The sequence below is a fragment of the Arachis hypogaea genome, chromosome 14 (genome assembly GCF_003086295.3).
Source record: "Arachis hypogaea cultivar Tifrunner chromosome 14, arahy.Tifrunner.gnm2.J5K5, whole genome shotgun sequence".
In the NCBI taxonomy this organism is placed as follows: Eukaryota; Viridiplantae; Streptophyta; class Magnoliopsida; order Fabales; family Fabaceae; genus Arachis; species Arachis hypogaea.
The window spans coordinates 8,692,758-8,711,180 of NC_092049.1; the positions used below are offsets into that span (position 1 = coordinate 8,692,758).

General features: G+C 34.3%; 1 pseudogene; it reads left to right on the top strand.

Moving 5' to 3' along the window:
• Positions 1 to 9,016: 9,016 nt before the first annotated feature.
• Positions 9,017 to 12,826, top strand: LOC112741370 (root phototropism protein 3-like; annotated as a pseudogene).
• The last annotated feature ends 5,597 nt before the right edge of the window (positions 12,827 to 18,423 follow it).

The following is an 18,423-nucleotide window of genomic DNA, read 5'->3' on the forward strand; positions in this document are numbered from 1 at the left end:
TTCTGCCGAGGTGACGTGTTGGCAGTCATCCGAGAAAAATGTGATCGCTGCTGGAACCGAGGAGATTGGTCCTTGATTTCTTGCGGCTACGACTTTGAGATCCTTTTTTAGTGCTGATTTTTACTTTTTCGGTGCATCCTTTCCGGTGATGACGTTTACGATTATGGTAGGTCAGTTTCTAGACTTTCTTGGGGTGCCTGCCGTATAGTCCTCGAGTTGCGTCCTTTGTGTTCTGGTGATCTTTCTTTTTCATTTCTCCTTGGTTCTCACATGATTTTGGCAAACTGGGGGAGTTTGCCGTCTTGGATGGCTTGTTCAAGGACGTCTTTTAGGTCGAAGCAATCTTGGGTTTTATGCCCATATCTTCGGTGGTAGTTGCAGTATAGGCTCTTGTCGCCAGTCCGTTCCCTCAGTTGTCATGTTTTTGGGAGGATGCCTTGTTCCGCTATTTGGTGGTAGATCTCAGTGATGGGAGCGGGTAGGGGATATAGTTCGAGAACTTTTTCACTCGGGGTGGTCGGTTGGTGTTTTCGGGTTTGGAGTGTTCTTTCTGGGACTCTCTTGGTGGCGGGTTAGTACGAGGTACTGTATTGCCGAGCTGTCATTTATTGGCGACTACGACATGACTCACCACTTCATCATGTATGTATTCCCTTGCGACGCTTTGAATTTCGTGCATGGTCTAGACCGGCTTGGTGGTGAGGTATTTCCGGAAGTCCTCATTCATGAGGCCTTTGGTTAGACAAAGACTATGAGTCCGTCAACAGTTAAGCACTCATTGTTGAATCTATCGAGGTATTTTCTCGTTGATTTGTCTTGTCTCTGGGTGATTCCAAGCAAGCTAATGGGGGTTTTTAGCTTTAGTGATTTTGGTGGTGAACTGTGCCATGAATTTTCTGGAGATATCGTGGAAGCTGGCTACGGAGTCGTTCGGAAGGGAATTGAACTATTTGATTGCGGGGCCGACTAAGGTTACCGGGAAGACCCTGCACCAGACCGCATCGACAGCTCCTTTCAGGTTCATCCTGACCTCGAAGGCCGTTAGATGTTCTTGGGGATCTTTGGTCCCGTCGTATTTCATGTCAGTGGGCTTGTCAAAGCCCTTTGGAAGCTTGGCTCTTAGAATTCTTTCGGTGAAAGGGGGTGGCTCCCATTATCACATGTTCGCTTCTTGCTCGCTTGGTTTTCTGGTGGTACCGTGGGTCATCTTCTTCATGTTGGTGTTCCGAGTCCCAGAAAATGTTGTGGTCGTATCTCTTACTGTGTCGCTGTTCGGGTGACCTGTTGTTTCTGGTTTCACGGTGAGATCGGGTTCTGGAAGTCGCATGGCTTCCGTGTTCTACATGATACTGTTCCTTGGCCGTAACCTGACCTTCGAGGTCCTGCACCCGGAGGCACAGTTCTTAGATTATTTGGATTGCCTTTTTTCTCAAGCCATCAGGGGCCTAGGTTCTAGGGGGTGGACAGTTGTCTTCTTTTGGTTGTTGTTGGGGCGGGGTTGGTTGGCGATGTACAAAGTTTGTTATCTTCCCAGGAGTGGGAGGGATCGTCTCCTGATGTTCGCGAGTTAGGCTTCGTGTGTGTAAGTTATGGTGGTGGCTTTGGGGTTGCTCTTCGGGGTTATTCGGCTTGCCGCTACGACATTGCAGTCTCCACAGACGGAATCAATATACAAGAAGTCTCTGGTACGGGTTGTGAGGTGGATCAGGGACTTGCGAGTCGAGATGGACGCCGGATTATCTGACTGGAGCAATGGGGGTGGGTACTTGCAAAGACACTCCAACGCTCAAGTCAGAATGGATCTAAGAGGTATAAGGTGTGAGGAATGAGCGAGTACCTGAGGGGACCGTTGGCTCCCTTTATATAGCTAGTGGTAGTTTTCTTATCTTATCTGGCTAAGATAAGGGAGGTATTTGATTTCGAATGTTGGTTACAGATTATAGGGCTAGTTGGGCCGCCATCATTTTATCTTTTCTGGCTAAGATAAGGGAGGTATTTGAATTTGAATGTTGGGTTAGGATATTGGAAGTTATTGATCCATTTTTGGGCCGTGAGGATGGCCCAATCTTGGGATTGTCGGGTTCAGTGACCATTATGAGGAAGGACCTGGAGATCGGGTCTGGAACAATTATAATGGCTGAAATGAATAAAATCTTGGCCAAGAGGATTGAATGAATGAAAAAAATGAGTTTTTTAGATCATTCACAGTTTATTATAATAATGGTAACAAGTTAAAATTTGACAAATTAACCATACTCTAAGGGTTAAGCAAGAACTGGAAAGATAGAAGGAATTATACTTTGATTTTCTCGGATTCTTGGTAAAAATATATTACTTTATACTATCGAGTCGTTAAGAAGTGTTGCTAAATGCTAACCTTGATTAGTAAATTTAGTATGACTAATTTACTATCTACTTAGTATTAAACCTATGGGGTCACACATACTAAAGATTGGTCTCGATATGGATACGCATAGCACTTTCGTACCATCAAAAGAGAAAGTAATTTTTACTAGCGTACTTAAGTATTTGAATTTGATATATTTTACTAGAATAAAATTTAAGCATAAAATAAATTTTTAAGATTACATTCTAGGTTTATTTGTAACTTCCTCATTGTTCTTGTTCATATTTTTTGGAACTGCATTATAATTGTTTGCTTTTGGAAGTGTTGGATCTGCTATAGTTGAAAAATCTGGAATTAAAACTTTTAAATTTATGTCCTGTTATTACTAAATTATTGTGATTGATATTTGAATTTAAATATTGCTTCTTCTAAATCAATTTTTCGGTTTGAAATATTGTTTGCTGCAATATCTGGTAAATGATAATATTGATTAAAACTCTGGTCAGCAATAATGTAGGAATGCTAGTTCAAAAGTCGGCCAATTTGTCATTGGATTGTGCTGCCGTTCCAGAACCACATCAAATTAAATTTAAAGACATTATTCTTAAAAGATGAAAAATTTATAATATATTCTTTTCATGCTTAAGAATAATAATCCAAATCGTGACATTTATACGTGGGTGATTTAATAACATAGACTCGCATATCATATTATAGTTTGTAATAAAATAATCAAGAACGTGCCCAAGTCTTTCAAAGGAAATACATTGTTAAGATGTTTAATTTATTATTGAAATAGAGAGAGAGCAAGGATAAGGAGTTTTGGAATATTATTGAAGCAAAATAATATTTATATACCAAAATTAATCATCATAAATTAATTTATTTTTAATATTTTATTTTATATTTTAACATAAATTTTATACTAATAATTAATTTTAGCTAATTTTGTTTTATACATAACCTTATCGTTATTGAAGTACAGTATATACCAACTGAACCTATCAGCTAAACTTACATATATACTGCCATACTAACTAACTAAAGCTTGCCTAAAATAGAAGTTACTTAGCCAAGCTTTACACACTACTCCCTCCCTTTAAAATAGTTGATGTATATTTAATTAGTGTCTTTTAGCGTTTACCCTTTTGTTAATGAAAAATAAAATAAAATAAAATGCATGGTTGTTGTTATATGTCTAGGAATATAAACTTTGTAAATCAATTTTCAGAGAGAGAAAAATATAAAAGATTACAACTTATTATAGGGATAAAAAAAAAGGAACACCATCAAACACAACTCCATACACATTCAAAGCACATAATATATATATAAAGCTGTATTATTTTATTATATATAATTCTTCATAAATCATAATTGATGTGGACGTTTATTGGTAATATGTAGTCTCCTTTGGCATACTATAGATAAGTTATAAATATATATGCATGCGCAGATATATTATTAGGAGATTACTACGTCCAAGACTATATATATATGCAGAAGACAACACATCATCATGATATAATATTAATTATTACTAGAATTAAACTAAAACATATAGGAAAAAGTGAAATCTCAGGTGCAGTTAACTTCACGTGAAGTTGATAGTTGAGAGTTGTTAAATGATTTGACTGATTTAATTAAATTTTTATCTAATAATTCTCAATTATCAACTTCACGTGAAATTGATTGCACGTGAATTTTCATTTTAATTAGCTGTGCATTGGAATCCCACGAGAGGGTTATTGGGGCAGACACTGAGGATGTCGCCTAGGGCAGCGGCTACTTGGATAGCTAGGTTGAGTTCAGGTACTCCAATGGCCGCGCAAAGGCAAATTTGAGCTGCTTGACTTGAGCCAAGAGTGCCTTCGAGGTCGCCGACGAGGTTGCAGCAGTCCGTGATGATTGATGTGGGGGCCCCACTACCAATAAGCCCCATAGTGTTGTTCAATGCACTAAGACAACTACTTGAGCTGATGGTGTCGATGGGACAAGTAGTAGAGGGTGGTGGTGGTGGAGGAGTTGCCATGGGAGGCGGTGGTTCTTGTTGGGAGGTAACCATCATGGTGGAAAAGAGGAGGTTGAGGGAGAGGAGAAGGGCGGCGGTTGATGCCATAGCAGCCTTGTTGGAACCCATTAATTAATTATATATTATTATTTGATTTCTACTCTGATGGATTCCTCATTGCAACTCTATTTATAGCCCAACCATTTCTGCATGCTTTGTTTTCTAATTCATCATCTATTTAAACCCTAACTCTAGGCTTTCAATTTTAAGTATAGCAATAATCTAGTTATATTAACTAATTTTTTATTGTAAAATTATTTTTTAATTTTTTTTAATTTAAGATCTAGAATTTAAAATTTACAGTAAAATAAATAATTAAAAAAATTGGTTAATATGGGTAAGAAATTAACTCTTTAATTGAAATTTTTAATGTAATGAAATAGACATTTTAAATAATATATGTACTCCGATCCGATATTTTGAAATTACTAAACACTACTTATCATCTCTGAAATAGTTGAAAGTTGTTTTAATGGACTAAGTTTAAAAGAAAATAGAGGAAACCAAATTTTAATTAGTTAATATTAACTAAATTTTTTTAGGGTTCATAATTTATAACCTAGAGTTAAGGGTTATTATTATTTAGAATTTAAAATAAATAAAATAATTTAAAAAATATTGGTTTAATTATGCACATGATATATCTAATAATAAAAATATTATTTATATACTAAAATTATCTATCAAAACCTGTCATTATGTATTTTGTGTTATATTTTGACATATATATATATATATATATATATATATATATATATATTTATATTAGTGACTGATTTTGATATACACCTAATATATATAATTAATCTAATAATCCATGAAAAATATTAGGAGACTAATATATTTAATTTTATTTTAGCCAATACTTTGAACTATTATTTTATTTTCATACTATATGTTAGAATTTAAAATTTAATACACAAATATTTTTATTAACTGAATATTAATAAAAAATTAAATATTACTGGTCAAATAGCATTTCTAGTAATCTAATACACATATAGGCAAGGTAGCATTCTAATAAACATATATATATGATAGAATTTACAAGTGCTATGTGATGAAAACATATAGTACAAGAGGAGAGCTACTAGCGGAGCAAAAAGTTGTTTCTGCGTCTCATTTTTATCTTTTCACATTTTCTAAATTTCATTTTTATGCTGAATTATTTACTTGGAAATGAAAAATAATGTAAAAGATTTTATAAACAAAATTGTATATATAAGACTACATGAAATTCATTCATAAAAATATTAACCTCATTTTTATCCCGAACTGAACATATACTATATAATTAAGGTTCCTTGTTTATTATCCTATCATCACATCACAACTTTACAATTGACATACATGCCCATTATTAGATTTAGTTAGGATTGGATTCTTGGATAAACTTGCGTTAAGTTGGATATAAGTGTATATTTAGAATGATCCATTAAGGTTTAATTACTCCGGTGGTTCCTATAATTTCGCAAAATTTTCAATTAAGTTCCTATACTTTTTTTTTCTTTTAATTGAGTCATTGCACCAATTTTTTTTAATTGGATCCCTACACTTTTTTTCCTTTTATTTAGGTCTATGTACCAATTCTTTTTTTTTTTAGTTAGGTCCCTATAAAATTAAGCTAATTACTACTAAAAAGGACTTAATTGAAAAAAAAAATTTGGTACAAGAACCCAATTAAAAAAAAAGTATAAAGACCTAATTAAAAATTTCACGAAACTATAAGAACTAATAGAGTAATTAAACCATCCATTAATTATGTACATATGTATGCACTTAAATCAAATCTAAGTACTAATTAAGCTAATAAGTATTCTCAAAATACTTTATGATATTTGTACTTTATTGGTATATGTATATATATGTTAGGCGCAGTGTATAATTTTTCCCACTAAAATAAATCATTAATTAGTGCTTTCATTAACTTTATGCAAGAAAATGCATTCCCACCTATAGCCTCCCTCATGATTATTCATGAGTACATCTACAGCAGTAGAACTGAAAATATTCAAACTTAATTAACTAATTAATTAAATACCGACTCATTTATGTATTTTTAACTAAAATTTAAGAAAACCCCACCCAAAAACCTGAAATCTAAGTAAAAATTACCCTTTTTTAACCTCAAATACGATTAGACTAGACTAATAATAAGGCTTTACGAAAAAGGTAAGGATATTCCTATATGAAAAAATTTCTCTTCCCAACAAACTCAAATCTTAGATTTGTAGTTAAAGAAAAGAAAAAATAATAAGTATGAAAAACAAACTTTTAATTAATTATCATTAGTCAATTTTTTTTATCATAAAATTATTTTTAATTTTTTTAGAGGGTTTATGGTTTAATTAAGTTATGATTTAAAATTTAAAATTCAAAATTTATAATTTAAAATTTAAGTAAACAAATAATTTTAAAAAAATGAGTTGATATTGGCTAAAAAATTTGAACTTTACGCTATAAAAAAAAATTCGTAATTACCAACCACATGCGTTGGTATTCTATTTTTCCAACGGCCAGAACATTGATAAATGTATGTCATTTATGTCCAGTTGTTGGTAATTTTTTATTGATTTTTCTTGAATCATTTTATTTTTATTATTAGTGACATCATTGCCATTGGTAAATAATAAAAGATTTATTTTTATTATTATTAACGCCAAAGTCGTTTGTAATAATTAAAAAGTAAATTTAATATTTAAATTTTATCCATTGCCTAGTCCCTGGTAATATTGAATTTCATTTTTTTAGAATTTAAACCTACTATATTAAGATAACACTGATATAACAAAAAAATTTATCAAAAATCATACTCAAAGAGTTCGAAGAGTTTATTTAACAAAGCGTTTAAGATAAAGAGATTATTAATATGTAAATAAATGCAAGAATTATAAAAATTAAAATACCATATTTAACATAGCAGCATATATATGTAGTGGATCAGAGTTGTTAATTTGTCTGTAGAATAAATCATCTCAATTTTTTTGATTGTTTGGTAATGTGTGATGTTTTATAGTATATTATTCTTTAAGCGGAATCAAGAGAAAATACATGTAAGAGAAGATATTAAATGATTAAAAATTTTATTTTATCAAATAATTAAAAAAAAAAAAAAAGAGAATCTACCCGCTAGTATGCAACGACCCACTTGTGGAGGAAGCGCCTTTGGCCATTGTAAAAAACGATGTATTTCATTAAATATTGAGCCATTAGTAAAATTAAGAGCGAATATCTATTCTGGTCCCACTACAAAAAAAAGTCTATCGGCACCCTTTTTTCTTGTCACGCTTTTAAAACGTGTCTAAAAGTGGTCAATAGCCACGCTTTTGCGAGGGTGGCCACTGATTTGTGATTTGGCCACATTTTTTTGCGACGCTTGAAAAATATGGCCATAGAAAGAAATTGGCACATTTTTTTAAGGGTGCCCACTGATTTAAAATTTGGCCACTTTTTTTTGCGAGAAAAACCGGCACGTTGAAAAAACGTGGCAAAATGATTTCGTTATCGTCACATTTTTAAAACGTGGCCATTTCTTCTAACTCTTTCGGCACGCTTTAAAAGCGTGGCCATAAAGTTCTAAAACAAAAAAAGAAAGTTTCCACCCCCTCTTTCTTCGAAACACACAGTTTTACACAACAATGCCCTAACAACACTCCTTCCTTTCTTCGAAACACACTCTTCTTCCTAACAATGCCTTGAAAAGTGAAAAGCTGAGTTCATCACCCTAACGGCGGCGGCGCTCTTCAACTAACATAGAGCTCATCACCGGTGCTCTTACTCTCTCCCCAATAACACTCGTTGGTCAACCTCGTTCCAACCCTCTCTCGCAACCCCTTCGTAGGTGCCACCTCTGCCGGTGCTCCTTGCGTCGATGCTCCTTCCATTTCTCCTGTAAACCCCTATCCCTCCTTCGGCGGTGACTCACTCTGTTAAGGCCTCCCTCGGCGCTCACTCTCTATCTCAAACCCTCCGTCGACGCTCACTCTGTATCACAAACCCTCAATCGTCGCTCCTCCCTCCATGGTTCAGCACCCGTCGTGTTGCCGTCTCCCTCTGTGAAGTCGTCGCTCCGCCGTCTCTCTCTCCGTCACTTGTCGCACCTCCGTCAGCCACCTTCAGCGTTCGCAGCGCCATGGTAAATTATTTGGTCCAATTTTTCCTTGATCTGATTATTTGTTTTTGAATTTGATTTTTTGTTTTGATTTTCTTGGTTCTTCATTATTTCTGATTTTTCTAAATTTCTATATATGATATTTGGTTTAGGGATTTTTTCTAAATTTCTTGACATTTGGTTCTGTTCTGCTGCAGCTGTGGTAGTGCTCAGCTACTGATATGTGGTGCTCATTCTGAGTTCATTCTTTGCTGAATCTCGTTTGGCAGAGAATACCCCTAAATTTTTTGCAAGGTGACAAATTTAGAGCAGCAGCAGATAATTACATTAGGCCTCTCCTAACTAAGGTATTCAAGTTTCTTTTCAGCTTCAAATTATGCCTCGTTCAGGTTTTTCGAAGTTGATTGTGATTTCTTTCTTTTGTATTCTCTCCAGGGAGTTCCATTACAAATAAATCACAAAACCTCTCATAATACGTGGCCTAAAAATTCCACAACAGAAGGACAGTGTTACATGCAGCTTCTTGCTGAGGCTTCTTAGGATGGCAAACATGTAGAAAGTGGCACCTGCATTGGTGAATGAGTTGGAGAAGAGGGTGGGAATGCAGTTGAGCAAGCAACACTTGGTGATCTTTTGATACCTTGTTATGAAAAAAGTGAGACTGTGTATGATGTGGATCATGTTCAGAGGGTGTTGGAGCATTTTCTTGTTCAGGAGCAGACTGAGAGTGTTAGTCCAAATAGGGAATCATTTTTGGAGAAGCAGATGAATGCAAAGGCAAGAGTTGCAAGGCTTGTTGACAGTTATCTCACTGAAGTTTCCAGAGACAGGAACCTTTCCCTCACAAAGTTTCAGGTTCTTGCAGAAGCTTTGCCTGACTCAGCTAGGACATCTGATGATGGCCTTTACAGGGCACTTGATTCTTATCTTAAGGTAACTTTTTATTAATTCATTCTTAAACTAGTATGCAATGTTCTAATGAATTGAATTTAACAGGCACATCCGACGCTTAGCGAGCACGAAAGGAAGCGACTGTGCCGAGTAATGGATTGCCAGAAACTGTCCATTGATGCTTGCATGCATGCTGCTCAAAATGAGAGGCTACCACTAAGAGTAGTAGTCCAAGTTCTGTTCTCTGAGCAAGTCAAGATAAGCAATGCACTGGCCAACACTACTTTGAAAGAAGGTGTTGGTGTTGAATCTCATCAGTATCAACCTCCTGTACTCACCAACTGGAAAACGCTTCTGGAAGGGACGCCGCAATCGTTCCAAGAAGGGTGGACAGCAGCCAAGAAAGACATTAACACACTCAAGTTTGAGCTTGAGACTATCAAGACCAAGTATTTGGAGCTTCAGAATGACATGGATAATCTTCAGAAACAATTTGATAAGCTCATGCTCAAGCAGAAGCACACTTCACCATGATTTCTTCAAATGCCTAGTACATTATTTGTTGCTCATCTCATTTTAGATTGAAATGCCTAGTATATTATTTGTCGCTTTACAGGCTATAGCATTAACGGTGGTATCTATCGGTGTTGCTGTGGCTACGGTGACTGATCTGCAGTTCCATTTTTTTGGTGCATGTGTGGCATTGGCGTGGATTGTACTGAGTGCTGTAAATAAAATCCTTTGGTCTCGGCTGCAGCAGCAAGAAAACTGGACAGCTTTATCATGAGTAATTTTATCATTGTTACTTCCTTTTAATGCCAATTTCTTTGTGCTTCCTATCTATTTCTCTGCATTAAATGATTTATTTCTTTGTTTTGCCTAATTTATGCATTCATTAACAGACTGATGTGGAAAACACCACCTATTACATTGATTTTCCTGGCCGCTATGATGCCCTGCTTAGACCCTCCGGGTGTCCTCTCCTTTGATTGGAACTTCGGAAACACACCCGTGGTTTTTGGCTCGGCAATTCTTGGATTCTTGCTTCAGTGGTCTGGTGCTTTACTGCATTGTGTTTGGTGTTTACTGCATGCAATTCAAGAATAACATATTAGGCGAATAATGAATGTCAGAGGCCTAAGCATTACTCATGTCAAGAGTCACTTGTAGGTAGCTATTAGATTCTACTCCTTAATTATCTTATGTTTTCCATTTTTTAACTTGTTCTTCTTCGGAGAGAATAATAATTCACAAATAAACACACAAAAATTGAACCTGCACGTTCTCCAATTAAACTAGATATAATACTCTTTTTTACTGACTTGTATTTGATGGTTTTAACCTCTCCCTCTAAAATTTTGAGATATGAAAAGCATAAAAAAATCTCTTAGAAAATTACTGATTCTTAGTAATTTGTCTTTGAGGATTGCAAAAATTCAGACACTAATCTTGATTAGTTGGGGAAGGAAAGCATTAAGGAAGATGATTGAGCCATTTTGCTTGAAGCAGGGCTTACATGATCATCATCAGCAAAATTCTATGGATCATCAGCAGGGCTTACATATTCATGAGGTTGTCTTCAGTTTCTCACACTTATTCTTCAATATCCTTATCTTCTTACTTGTCCTCCCTAGATTATTGACCATGGATGATTTGTTCTTGCTAGAAAATCAAGCAACTTTAAGGGCACTGTAGGTCATCATTCTTTAAATATATATATTATACTTAGCTGTATTACTTCTTCGAGTTTGTAAATATTGCTGTATCTTTGCAACAATATTATATTATGTCCATGCCATGTATTAGTACTCATGCTTCATAGGTTATATAATAAGAAAGTAAAGTGGCTTATTGATTTTGCATTATGGTCTTACAGATACTCTTTGAGTCTTAGTTATACTTTGTATGTTCTGATGCAATCCTGTTTTGCAGGAGTTAATTGATTTTCTGAAAGAAACTAGGCTGGAGTCAAGTGCAGCTGCCACTAGAAATGCTTCAACTAAGCTTTTGGGTGTTCTGCATAGATTTGTTGGTCCAGGTTACTACATTAACTTTTGAATGTCCTTCCCTCATTATTTATTTGTTACAAGGTTCTAAAGTTTTCCCTGTGCAGATATTAAAGGGTTCTCTACTGATGTTAAGCCTGCATTGCTCAGGGCTCTTGATACTGAGTATGAGAAGAATCCATGAGGTATGCTGTTCATGATGTATTTTCTGTTAAATCTTTTTTGTTTCTTAATTTTCCAATTGTCCGATTTTTTTATTTTTTTTTCATTTTTTTGCTTCACGGAGCATCTGCAGCTCCCAAGAGATCAGTCAAAACATCAGACTCATCTTCCTTAGTTGCCGCTGGTGGGTTGGATAGCTTGCCTCGTGAAGACATTAGTGGAAAGATTACTTCTACTCTCTTGAAGAACTTGGAAAGTCCTAGTGGAAAGTTTGATTGACCATATCTTTCAAATAATTTGATATTGCTGGCTTGTTTTAACTATTTATTATAACTAAAAGGAATGATGTTATTATGATGTTTCATGACATTCTTCTGTGATTTCCTTTTAGGTTCGTATGGAGTCGGTTGAAGCTGTAAATAAAATACTGGAAGAGGCAAATAAGCGCATTAAAGCAAATGGAACTGGTACTTTAGTAGCATTTGTATTATAATTTTGAAACTGTTGCTATGTGTGGGACTGAATTCTGGGTGGTAAAATCCCACATGGACATGAACTTTATATTGCAAAGATTAGGATGATTACATGGATGGTTGGTTACACAAGATTATATAGGATTATGAACGACTGCATTAGATAAATTTGGGGCAGTGTTGATTATTGAAAGATGGTAGAATCTTGTATTTTTATTGAATAGGTTCTTTCTTAATAACTAGTTGTTTGATTTTTACTGTATTTCAGGGATACCAACATACAAAGCTGTTTTAACTTTGCTTATGGTATTTGGTGTTGGACCAACAGTTTTTGGCAAGTATGTTTTCTTCAAGTTCAAAATTTTCTTGATTTCTGTATAATCTACATAGTTTCATTCCCAAATAAGTGTCTTCAAATGTTAACACACTTGTATGTTGGTTCAATGCAGTGTGTCTAATGTCCATAAACTTGTGAGGAAAAGATGGAAGCGTGTTACGTGCCTTCACTGCCTTGGCTATGGTTGAGTTCAAGCAACCTTGGCTATGGTCGAGTTCAAGCAAGAGTAAGGGCTCGTAGAATCCAGTTAAGTCATGAGATGAAGCAACATGAAGCTACAATGAAGAGGGAGAGATTGATATTTTTTATCCCAATGTATTTTATAACTATTTGGGTTATAAGAGATCGATATAGCTAATTTGGTTTGAATTTTATTACTAATTTTCATTAATTTATTTTTTAAAATAATATTCACATATTTTTGTCAATGCTTTTTCTTGTTTTTGGAGTGTTATTAGAGTACGTGTAAAACCACATGCCAGATTTTTTTTTAATTTGATAGGGATATAGCCACACTTTAAAAGCGTGGCAATAGGTCCGTGTTTTTTTGACTATTGGCACGCTTCAAAAGTGACACCATATCTTTTACTATTGGTACGCTTCAAAAGCATGGCCATATCTTTCACTTTATGGTACATTTTTAAAACGTGCCGATATGTTAAAACCTAAAAGCGTGGCAACTGATGAAAGCGTGCCAACAAAAAAAGCGTGCTGATAGATCTAAAAAACGTGGCGATAGAGCAACCGGCATGCTAGCAAATATGACCCTTTCAAAAGCGTGCCGATAGCTCAAAAAGCGTGGCGAAAAGCTGTCGGCACCTTTTTTAGCACTTTTCGCCACGTTTTAAAAGCGTGGCCACTAACAATTTTTTTAGAATATCAATTTCGACTTTTGATTTAATATTTAATTTTGTGAGACTGATTAGCATATCAATGATCTTTCAATTCTTCAAAATATATTATGCTTATATGACATGTTAATTATTAATATATCTTTTATTTAATTTTTATAAGTAAAAATAATTTAAAAATAATTAATATTTTTTAGTATTACAAAGTAAATTTAGTCAATGCATATATTTAAAAAAAATAACAAAAAAAAATAAATGGTTCTGATAATTATATCCTAAAAGACAACAAAATTTTTAATAAAAAATAAATGGGGCCTGCTACACATACAAGTAAAAAGGCCGTACAAGTTTTACAAGTTATCAGCCCAAACTTCATTAACACGCGCATTAACTCATTTTGAATGGAGCGTAACTACACGCGCCCCACTCAAACGGTTCCTCTTCGTCTTCTTCTTCTTCTTCTTCTTCTCTTCTTCTTCTTCTTCGTCTTCGTCTTCTTCTTCTTCCTCTTCCTCTTCCTCTTCTTCTTCTTCTTCTTCTTCTTCTTCTTCTTCTTCTTCTTCGTTTTTTTTTTCGATTTTCATGGTTTCTAAAATTCTTTTTCTTCTTCTTGCTGCACGTTCTTCTTCCTCTTACTCTTCTTCTTCTCCTTTTCTTTCGTTTCTGCACGTTCTTCTTCCTCGTTTTCCTCTTTTTCTTCTTCTTCATTTATGTCTTTTCTCTCTGTTTTCTCTTTTTTTTTCGATTTTTCATGGTAAAATCGTTTTTGAAGAAGAAGAAGCAGCAGAAGATGAGGAGGAGAAAGAGAAAGAGTTCTGAATTATGCATAAGATGTACTTCAACGAATTTTAGGTGTATTTTCTTAAATCCTTTGGGTGTATTCCTATAATCGTTTGGGTGAATTCTTGTAACCGTTTGGGTGTATTTTCTGTAATCCTTTGGGTGTATTTCTGTAATCATTTGGGTGTATTTGAGTGATATCTGACTGATATCTATGGGTGTATCTGACTCATATCTATGGGTGTATCTTACTGATATCTATGGGTGTATTTTTCATTTCAGAAAAAATGGCAGGCAGAAACCAAGCTGAAAAAAATGTAAGAACAAATATATGTCTTCGATCAAATCAGTTTTTCATAATAGAAATATATCTAACTCTAATTTTGCTTTGTTTACAGCAAATCAAGGACCTAAAGTGTGCAACCCATCTGTTGAGTGAGAAATTCAGAAATATGAGCGAGGAGAAGTGATGCAATAAGACTGTCCAGGCCATCCTCATTGTTATTGAGTCCATTTTGTCAGATAGATTCTAATGATATTGTCACTGATTAATGTAACTGTTATATACTCTTGTAAGAAATTGAACACATGGTGTAAATATATTTGATCCAATTATAAGTAAATTTTTTTTCCATAATTAAACTCTCTCTGGTGTATTCAAAATGTCTGATTTACAGGTACTATAATATGAAGTGGTGATCCAGATAGATTGGAACCCATATATGACGGTCTGCATAGAGATCTGCATAATACACCCAAACACAGACTATAAATACACCCGATAAAAAGTTAAATTTACACCTCTACTGCAGATTTTAACCCAACACTACCTGAAAGCCACTTGTTGTCCACAAGACCAAAATTAATTAAACTCTCTCTGGTGTATTCAAAATGTCTGATTTACAGGTATTATAATATGAAGTGGTGATCCAGAATTCCAAATAGATTGGAACCCATATATGACGGTCTGCATAGAGATCTGCATAATACACCCAAACACAGACTATAAATACACCCGATAAAAAATTAAATTTACACCTCTGCTGCAGATTTTAACCCAACACTACCTGAAAGCCACTTGTTGTCCACAAGACCAAAATTAATTAAACTCTCTCTGGTGTATTTAAAATGTCTGATTTATAGGTACTATAATATGAAGTGGTGATCCAGATAGATTGGAACCCATATATGACGGTCTGCATATAGATCTGCATAATACACCCAAACACAGACTATAAATACACCCGATAAAAAATTAAATTTACACCTCTGCTGCAGATTTTAACCCAACACTACCTGAAAGCCACTTGTTGTCCACAAGACCAAAATTAATTAAACTCTCTCTGGTGTATTCAAAATGTCTGATTTACAGGAACTATAATATGAAGTGGTGATCCAGAATTCCAAATAGATTGGAACCCATATATGACGGTCTGCATAGAGATCTGCATAATACACCAAAACACAAACTATAAATACACCCGATAAAAAATTAAATTTACACCTCTGCTGTAGATTTTAACCCAACACTACCTGAAAGCCACTTGTTGTCCACAAGACCAAAATTAATTAAACTCTCTCTGGTGTATTCAAAATGTCTGATTTACAGGTACTATAATATGAAGTGGTGATCCAGAATTCCAAATAGATTGGAACCCATATATGACGGTCTGCATAGAGATCTGCATAATACACCCAAACACAGACTATAAATACACCCGATAAAAAATTAAATTTACACCTCTGCTGCAGATTTTAACCCAACATTACCTGAAAGCCACTTGTCCACAAGACCAAAATTTAGCAGAAAATCATTCCAATTCCTATCAAATGAGTCTTTGCTATGAGGGTTTCATTTTTCCTCTTTGCTACATGTAATCAATTGATTCTTAATCTCGTTTTCCTTCCTATTTGTGCTCCACTTCGCCCTGATTCAGCTGACAATCTGAGGTTGAATCATCTGTTATCTTCAAAACGAGTTCAAACTTTGATTTCAGAAACCAGAAAATCGAAAAGAAAACGAAGCTGGAGTTACAGAGAGAAGAACTAACGTCAATGACGAAGAACAAACCAATGAGAAAGGAGAAGAAAAGAACGATCGAAAAACCAGGGGAAGACGCGCGAGAAGAAGAACGATGAAATTTGGAAAGAAGGAAAACAAAGAAGGAAACAAATCTTTTAAATTTGGTAGTTATACAAACGCGGGATCTTTGTATAGCGCGTGTAAGTGACGTAGGAGTTGCAACGCGTTTTAGTGGATTAGGCGTTAATGAACTTGTAATAGTTACAAGCCCTAATCGCTTGTATACTGAGCTTTTTCCAAAATAAATAAAGATCAAAAACAGAAAAAAATAAATTTTTTTATTGAGAATCTCGTTATCTTTTGAGATAAGTATCAAAATTATTTAACATTTTTAATCTAAAATTAACTACGTACAAAATTTAAATAGTTTATTAATTAAAATTACCGACGCCAGATGAGTCGTTGGTAAAGTTAATAAATTCTTTTAAAAAATAAATAATATAACGTAAACTCATTATTGACATCTAATAAGTTTTATTTCAGTAATGTTAACTAATTAATTAAAATAAAAAATATTATTTATACACTAAAATTAGCAATTAAAATTAGTCATTAATGTATTTGTATATATATATATATAATTTAATTTATTTTTAATGTATATTTATATTCCAATATATATTTTATACTGCAGGTAGCTGATTTTTGGTAATTAATTTTAGTATAAACGTAACATAATCCAATAAAAATAGTATAAAATATGTTTAGCGTTATTGATGCCATGACAATATATATTGGTAATATTATTGGAATTTAATTTTGATACACTATTAGTGTAAAACTGTTTTATATGTATATCCAATTATATAACTTTATATTAACAAAAATAACTATTTTTTACAATAATTACGTAAATAGTCATTTAAAAAAATAGTTGTGATTATATAACTGAGCAAAATATTTTATATTATTTATGAATCAAAATTAAACTCATATTATTGAATAAAAAATTAAAAATAAATTAAACAACCTAAACGCATTACCAACTAACACCCAACCATCGGCTTTCAATAGCGTGATTTAAAATAATAAATTGATTTAAAAAAAATAAATAATGCGTGCATGGTAATTGTAATTACAAAAAAATGTAAAGTTATTACCAACGAATATTCCATCGTTAACCATAGATAATATTATTGGCGCTAATTTACACCAAATTTTATCGACAATTTGGCCATCGTTTGCATAAAAAAAATTTTGTCGCCCACAATAAAATATCGGAATGGCCGTTGGCAATAAGATATAGTGCAAATAGTTCTAGTTGAGATGATAACGACCATAGTAATAATCTATAACAATATATAATGAGAAAACCTGTTTTGATGTCCAAAATTTTTTCCATTTTTATCCTTCTTATTCTTCCTAATAACTTACCCCACATCAGTTATTCTCCGTTACAATACTCTCACTACCTCATCTTCATTCACGCTCTCTCTTATTTTATAAATTCACGTAACTTCTATAATAATGATCTCTTTCTTTCCTTATTCTCTCTCACTTCACTATTGCTGTTACTAGAAAAATTTTCTTCGTTTCTTATCCATCTTTTCTTTGTTTTGATTAATTACAGTTGACAGGATACCAATAGAAGTGGTTGACCGATTTGGCAAGACTATGCCAAATGACGAAGACAAAACATGAGCGAAGAACAGAGGCAGCAACACCTCGCCAGAAGAGTTAAGTTATACATCCCATTAGAGTTAATAGTCAAAAACATCCTTGAAAGATACCTCGATCTCCATTTTAGTCCCCGAAAGATAAAATTAATCAAAGTCGTCCCCGAAAGTTACTCACGTTGATCGAGTTTGTCCTTCCGTCCTCTCAGGTGGTGACGTGGCTAACGTTTGCTGAGGTGGAACGTTAAGTGCCAGCGGGGTGAGGTCCAACATGGCAACCGTTAATGCTGATAAGATATGTTTGATTATTTAGGTCAAATTAGTCCTAATGTTACAACCCTAACCCCCAATCTGAAGCATATATGTGCGTGATCCTCGTGGTAGATGGCGATGTATGTTTGAGGAGTCACTGCTATGATGAGTGGAAGCCGGAGTGGTGACCTGCCGTCGCAGTCTATCGGTAGCCATGAGTCGAACTCTTCCATGCGACGGAGGAGGAAGATGAAGGACCAGACTTGCTTTTGTGGGTTGAAGACCACAATCAAGAAGTCTGGCACAAGAGAGAATCCGGATAGGTTGTTCCACACTTGTGCCAAATACCCGGTGAGTTAGGTTATCATATATTAAGCTTGTTTTCCATATTCCTTTGTCTATTCTGCTGGGTAGTTGAAATTGATTTTCTTTTTTTTTTTTGA